Genomic DNA, 7,197 nt, shown 5'->3' with positions numbered 1-7,197 from the left:
GCTGTGTCCCCCGATGTGTCTCGCAGTGTCCCGTGTTGTCCCGTTCTGTCCCCCGCTGTGTTCCGCTGTGTCCCCCGGTGTGTCTCACAGTATGCCGCTGTGTGCTCCCTGTGTCCCCCGCTGTGTCCCCCGTTGTGTTCCGCTGTGTCCCGCTGTGTCCCCTGTGTACACTCTGTGTCCCGCTGCGTCCCGATGTGTCCCGCTGTGTCCCGCTGAGTCCTCGCTGTGTTCCCGCTGTGTCCCTCCGTGTATCCCGCTGTGTCAGCTGTGTCCCCCGATGTGTCCTTCTGTGTCGTCCTGTGCCCCCCGCTGTGTCTCGCTGTGTCCCCGCTGTGTCCCCGCTGTGTCCCGCTGTGTCCCGCTGTGTCCTCGCCGTGTCCCCCGCTGTATTCCGTTCTGTCCCCCGCTGAGTCCCCTGCTGTGTCTGGCTGTGTCCCCCGCTGTGTCCCGCTGTGGCCCCTGTGTCCCCGCTGTGTCCCGCTGTGTCCCCGCTCTGTCCCACACTGGATCCCGCGGTGTCCTCAGCTGTGTCACGCTGTGTCCCATGCTGTGTCCCGCTGGGTCCCTTCTGTGTCCCCCGCTGGGTCCCGCTGGGTCCCTGCTGTGACCCGCTCTGTCCCACGCTGTGTCCCTCTCTGTCGCTACCGCCTCGACCAGCAAGGAGACGCGACACCGGACTCTTCTCTCTGCCGTTTATTCAGGACCTTTTTTAATCTTGTGACCCCAACCCCGGGGAGAATTCCCCACAGCCTTAAGTACCCGCTGGGTAGCCAACCCTGATACGCCACGTGGGAACCGCCAATAGGTTCAGGTGCGCGGAAGCAAGCCAGATTCTTTGCCTTAGCCATATCAGGAGTTGTTTACCACGAGAGCACTCGCCATCGGGAAGGCGGAGGGCGGAAGCCGGCACCATCTTCCAGGTGCGGCCTCTCGCAGCTCTCTGCACCTCTCTGTCCCCCACTGTGTTCCGCTGTGTCCCGCTGTGTCCCCGTAGTCTCCCGCTGTGACCCCCGGTGTGTTCCGCTGTGTCCCGCTGTGTCCCCCGCTTTGTTCACCACTTTGTCCCGCTGTGTCCCGCTATGTCCCGTTGTGTCCCGCTGTGTCCTCTCTGTGTCCCCCCCTGTTTCCCCCGCTGTGTCCCACTGTGTCCCCCGCTGTGTCCCTCACTGTGTCCCGCTGTGTCAGCAGCGGTGTCCCCGCTGTGTCCCACTGTGTCCCGCTGTGTCCTTCTGTGTCCCGGCTGTGTCCCACTGTGTCCCCGCTGTGTCCTGTTCTGTCCCCGCTGTTTCCCTCTGTGTTCCGCTGTGTCACCGCTGTGTCACTCCTGTGTTCCGCTGTGTCCCGTTGTGTCCCCGCTGTATCCCCCTGTGTCCCGCTGTGTTCTCTCTGTGTCCCCAGCTGTGTCCCGCTATGTCTCCCACAGTGTCCCCCGCTGTGTCCCGCTGTGTCCAACGCTGTGTCCCGTTGTGTCCCGCTGTGTCCTCTGCTGTGTCCCCGATGTGTCCTCACTGTGTCCCCACTGTGTCCCGCTCTGTATACCACTGTGTCCAGCTGTGTCCCCGCTGTGTCCCGATGTGTTCCCCACTGTGTCCCCGGCTGTGTCCCCCGCTGTGCGCCCCTCTGTTTCGAAGATGTGTCCTGCTGTGTCCCTGCTGTGTCCCGCTGTGTCCTGCTGTATCACGCTGTGTCCTACTGTTTCCTCGCTCTGTCCCCCACAGTGTCCCGGTGTGTCCCGCTGTGTCCCACTCTGTGTCCCGCTGTGTCCCCCTATGTGTCTCACAGTGTCTCAATTTGCCCGCTCTGTCCCCCGCTGTGTCCCCCACTGTGTCCTCGCTGTGTCCCCACTCTGTCCCGCTCTGTATCTCGCTGTGTCCAGCTGTGTCCCCGCTGTGTCCCGATGTGTTCCCCGCTGTGTCCCCCGCTGTGTCCCCGCTGTGTCCCGCTGTGTCCCCGCTGTGTCTCCACTGTGTCCCACTCTGTCCCGATGTGTCCCACTGTGACCCCCTGTGTCCCCCGCAGTGTGCGGTTGTGTCCCGCTGTGTCCCCGCTGTGTCCTGCTGTGTCCCCGCTGTGTCCCCCCTGTGTCCCCGCTATGTAACACGCTGTGTCCCGCTGTGTCCCCCGATGTGACTCGCAGTGTCCCGCGTTGTCCCGCTCTGTCCCCCGCTGTGTCTCGCAGTTTGCTGCTGTGTGCGTGCTGTGTCCCCCGCTGTGTCTCGCTGTGTCCCGCTGTGTCTCCACTGTGTCCCACTCTGTCCCGCTGTGTTCCACTGTGCCCCCTGTGTCCCCCGCAGTGTGACGTTGTGTCCCTCTGTGTCAGCGCTGTGTCCCCGCTGTGTCCTGCTGTGTCCCCGCTGTGTCCCCCCTGTGTCCCCGCTGTGTCCCACGCTGTGTCCCGCTGTGTTCCATGATGTGTCTCGCAGTGTCCCGCGTTGTCCCGCTCTGTCCCCCGCTGTGTCTCGCAGTTTGCCGCTGTGTGCGCTCTGTGTCCCCCGCTGTGTCCACCGCTGTGTCCCGCTGTGTCCCGCTGTGTCCCCTGTGTCCCCGCTGTGTCCCGCTGTGTCCCCTCTCTGTGCCCCGCTGGATCCCGCGGTGTCCTCAGCTGTGTCCCATGCTGTGTCCCGCTGTGTCCCCTCTGTGTCCCCCGCTGTGTCCCGCTGGGTCCCTGCTGTGACCCGCTCTGTCCCACGCTCTGTCCCGCTCTGTCCCCCACTGTGTTCCGCTGTGTCCCGCTGTGTCCCCCGCTTTGTTCCCCGCTTTGTCCCGCTGTGTCCCGCTATGTCCCGTTGTGTCCCGCTGTGTCCTCTCTGTGCCCCCCCTGTTTCCCCCCCTGTGTCCCCCGCTGTGTCCCATTGTTTCCCCCACTGTGTCCCTTGCTGTGTCCTGCTGTGTTACCAGCGGTGTCCCCACTGTGTCCCACTGTGCCCGCTGTGTCCTTCTGTGTCCCAGCTGTGTCCCACTGTGTCCCCCGCTGTGTCCTGCTCTGTCCCTGCTGTGTCCTGCTGTGTCCCGCTGTGTCACCGCTGTGTCACTGCTGTGTTCCGCTGTGTCCCGTTCTGTCCCCGCTGTATCCCGCTGTGTCCCGCTGTGTTCTCTCTGTGTCCCCTGCTGTGTCCCGCTATGTCTCCCGCAGTGTCCCGCTGTGTCCCAAGCTGTGTCCCGTTGTGTCCCGCTGTGTCCTCTGCTGTGTCCCCGCTGTGTCCTCACTGTGTCCCCTCTGTGTCCCGCTCTGTCCCGCTGTGTTCTCTCTGTGTCCCTGCTGTGTCCCCACTGTGTCACGCTGTGTCCTGCTGTATCACGCTGTGTCCTACAGTGTCCTCGCTCTGTCCCCTGCAGTGTCCCTGTGTGTCCCGCTGTGTCCCCGCTGTGTCCCTGCTGTGTCCCTCTGTTTCCCCGCGGTGTCCCCGCTGGGTCCCCGCTGGGTCCCACGCTGTGTCCCGCTGTGTCCCCGTATGTGTGTCGCAGTGTCCCGCTTTGTCCCGCTGTGTCCCCCGCTGTAACCCGCTGTTTCCCCCGCTGTGTCTCGCAGTGTGCCGCTGTTTCCTCGCTCTGTCCCCTGCTGTGTCCCGCTGGGTCCCCGCTGTGTCCCCCGCTGTGTCCCCCTGTGTCCCGCTGTGTCCCGCTTTGTCCCCTGTGTCCCCACTGTGTCCCGCTGTGTCCCGATGTGTCCCGCTGTGTCCCGCTTTGTCCTTGCTGTGTCCCCGCTGTGTCCCGCTCTGTATACCGCTGTGTTCAGCTGTGTCCCCGCTGTGTCCCGCTGTGTCCCCGCTGTGTCCAGCTGTGTCCCTGTTGTGTCCCCACTGTATCCCGCTGTGTCCCGCTGTGTTCTCTCTGAGTCCGCCGCTGTGTCCCGCTATGTCCCCTGCAGTGTCCCCCGCTGTGTCCCGCTGAGACCACGCTTTGTCCTGCTATGTCCCGCTGTGTCCTCTGCTGTGTCCCCGCTGTCTCCTTGCTGTGTCCCCGCTCTGTCCCACTCTGTATCCCGCTGTGTCCAGCTGTGTCCCCGCTGTGTCCCGATGTGTTCCCCGCTGTGTCCCTCACTGTGTCCCCCATTGTGTCCAAGATGTGTCAGGCTGTGTCCCCGCTGTGTCCCGCTGTGTCCCCGCTGTGTCTCCACTGTGTCCCACTCTGTCCAGCTGTGTCCCACTGTGACCCCCTGTGTCCGCCGCAGTGTGCCGTTGTGTCCCGCTGTGTCCCCGCTGTGTCCCCGCTGTGTCCTGCTGTGTCCCCGCTGTGTCCCCCCTGTGTCCCCGCTGTGTCCCACGCTGTGTCCCGCTGTGACCCCGCTGTGTCTCGCAGTTTGCCGCTGTGTGCTCGCTGTGTCCACCGCTGTGTCCCCCGCTGTGTCCCGCTGTGTCCCGCTGTGTCCCCTGTGTCCCTGTTGTGTCCCGCTGTGTCCCCGCTCTGTCCCACGCTGGATCCCGCGTTGTCCTCAGCTGTGTCCCGCTGCGTCCCATGCTGTGTCCCGCTGTGTCCCCTCTGTGTCCCCCGCTCTGTCCCGCTGAGTCCCTGCTGGGTCCCGCTCTGTCCCACGCTGTGTCCCACTCTGTCCCCCGCTGTTTTCCGCTGTGTCTCGCTGTGTCCCCGCTGTGTCCCCCGCTTTGTTCCCCGCTTTGTCCCGCTGTGTCCCGCTATGTCCCGTTGTGTCCCGCTGTGTCCTCTCTGTGTCCTCCCCTGTTTCCCCCGCTCTGTTCCACGCTGTATCCCACTGTGTCCCCCGCTGTGTCCCCCGCTGTGTCCCGCTGTGTCACCAGCGGTGTCCCCGCTGTGTCCCACTGTGTCCCGCTGTGTCACTGCTGTGTTCCGCTGTGTCCCACTGTGTCGCCCGCGGTGTCCTGCTCTGTCCGCGCTATGTCCCGCTCTGTCCCACTGTGTCACCGCTGTGTCACTACTGTGTTCCGCTGTGTCCCATTGTGTCCCCGCTGTATTCCACTGTGTCCCGCTGTGTTCTCTCTGTGTCCCCTCCTGTGTCCCGCTATGTCTCCCGCAGTGTCCCCCTCTGTGTCCCGCTGTGTCCCACGCTGTGTCCCGTTGTGTCCCGCTGTGTCCTCTGCTGTATCCCCGCTGTGTCCTCGCTGTGTCCCTGCTGTGTCCCGCTCTGTATCCGGCTGTGTCCAGCTGTGTCCCCGCTGTGTCCCGATGTGTTCCCCGCTGTGTCCCCCACTGTGTCCCCCGCTGTGCCCCCCTCTGTGTCGAAGATGTGTCCTGCTGTGTCCCCGCTGTGTCCCGCTGTGTCCTGCTGTATCACACTGTGTCCTACTGTGTCCTCGCTGTGTCCCCCGCAGTGTCCAGGTGTGTCCCGCTGTGTCCCCGCTGTGTTCCGCTGTTTCCCCGCTCTGTTCCCGCTCTGTCCCCGCTGTGTCCCACGCTGTGTCCCGCTGTGTCCCCCTATGTGTCTCGCAGTGTCACGCTTTGTCCCGCTCTGTCCCCCGCTGTGTCCCCCGCTGTAACCCGCTGTGTCCCCCTCTGTGTCTTGCAGTGTGCCAATGTTTCCTCGCTCTGTCCCCCGCTGTGTCCCGCTGGGTCCCCGCTGTGTCCCCCGCTGTGTCCCGCTGTGTCCCGCTGTGTCCCCTGTGTCCCTGCTGTGTCCCGCTGTGTCCCGATGTGTCTCGCTGTGTCCTCGCTGTGTCCCCGCTGTGTCCCGCTCTGTATGCCTCTGTGTCCAGCTGTGTCCCCTCTGTGTCCCGCTGTGTCCCCGCTGTGTGCAGCTCTGTCCCCGCTGTGTCCCGCTGTGTCCTCGCTGTGTCCCCCTGTGTCCCACTCTGTATCCCGCTGTGTCCAGCTGTGTCCCCGCTGTGTCCCGATGTGTTCCCCGCTGTGTCCCCCGCTGTGTCCCCCGCTGTGTCGAAGATGTGTCCTGCTTTGTCCCCGCTGTGTCCCGCTGTGTCCCGCTGTGTCCCCCACGGTGTCCCGTTGTGTCCCTCTGTGTCCTCGCTGTATCCCTCATTGTGTCCCGCTGTGTCCCCTCTTTGTCCGGGCAGTGTCCCCACTGTGTTCCGCTGTGTTCCGCTGTGTCCCACAGTGTGTCCTGCTTTGTCCCCCGTTATGTCCCAGGCTTAGTCCCCCCTGTGTCCCCGCTTTGTCCCGCTGTGTCCTCCCTGTGTCCCCCGCTGTGTCCCACTCTGTCCCCCACTGTGTCTCCGGCTTTGTTCCCACTGTGTCCCGCTGTGTCCCGCTGTGTCCTCCTGTGTCCCACTCTGTGTCCCGTTGTGTCCCCAGCTGTGTAAACCGCTGAGTCCTGCTGTGTCCCCGCTGTGTCCCGCTGTGTCCCGCTGTGTCCTGTTATGTCCCGCTGTGTCCCCCGCTGTGTCCCGCTGTGAGCCCGCTGTGTCCCGCTGTGTCCCAGCTGTGTCCCCGGTATGTCCCCAGCTGTGTCCCGCTGTGCTCCCCGCTGTGTCCCTGCTGTGTCTCTCGCTGTGTCCCACTGTGTCCCCGCTGTGTCCGGCTGTGTCCCTGCTGTGTCCCCGCTTTGTCCCGCTGAGTCCCGCTGTGTCGCGCTGTGTCCCACTCTGTGTCCCATTGTGTCCCCAGCTGTGTACACCGCCATGTCCCGCTGTGTCCCCGCTATGTCGGGCTGTGTCCCGCTGTGTCCCACTGTCCCACGCTGTGTCCCAGCTGTGTCCCCGCTGTGTCCCCCTCACTGTGTCCCACTGTGTCCTCGCTGTGTCCCGCTGTGTCCGGCTGTGACCCCGCTGTGTCCCGCTGGGTCCCGCTGTGTCCCCTGTTTTTCCCGCTGTGTCCCCGCAGTGTCACTGCTGTGTCCCCCTGTTTCCCGCTGTGTCCCATTGTGTCCAGCTTTGTCCCCCCTGTGTCCCTCGCTGAGTCCCCTCTGTGTCCTCTCTGTGTCCTGTTGTGTCTTCACTGTGTCCGCGACTGTCCCCCGCTTTGTCCCCCGCTGTGTTCCATTCTGTCCCCGGCTGTGTCCCCCGCTTTGTCCCTGCTGTGTCCCGCTGTGTCCCCGCTGTGTACCGCTGTGTCCTCCCTGTGTCCCCTGATGTGTCCCCCGCTCTGTCCCTCAGTGTCCCCCGCTGTGTCCCACTGTGTCCCGCTGTTTCCCCGCTGTGTCCTCCGCTGTGTCCCATTGTGTCCTCGCTGTATCCCTGCTGTTTCCCCACGTGTCCCGCTGTGTCCTCGCTGTGTCCCTGCTGTGTCCCCCCAGTGTCCCCCGCTGTGTCCCCGCGGTGTCCCGCTGTGTCC

This window comes from Dipodomys merriami, unplaced genomic scaffold (genome assembly GCF_024711535.1).
Source record: "Dipodomys merriami isolate MVZ:Mamm:240054 unplaced genomic scaffold, mDipMer1.0.p SCAF_1356, whole genome shotgun sequence".
Lineage (NCBI taxonomy): Eukaryota > Metazoa > Chordata > Mammalia > Rodentia > Heteromyidae > Dipodomys > Dipodomys merriami.
Note: the sequence above shows the minus strand (reverse complement) of the source record.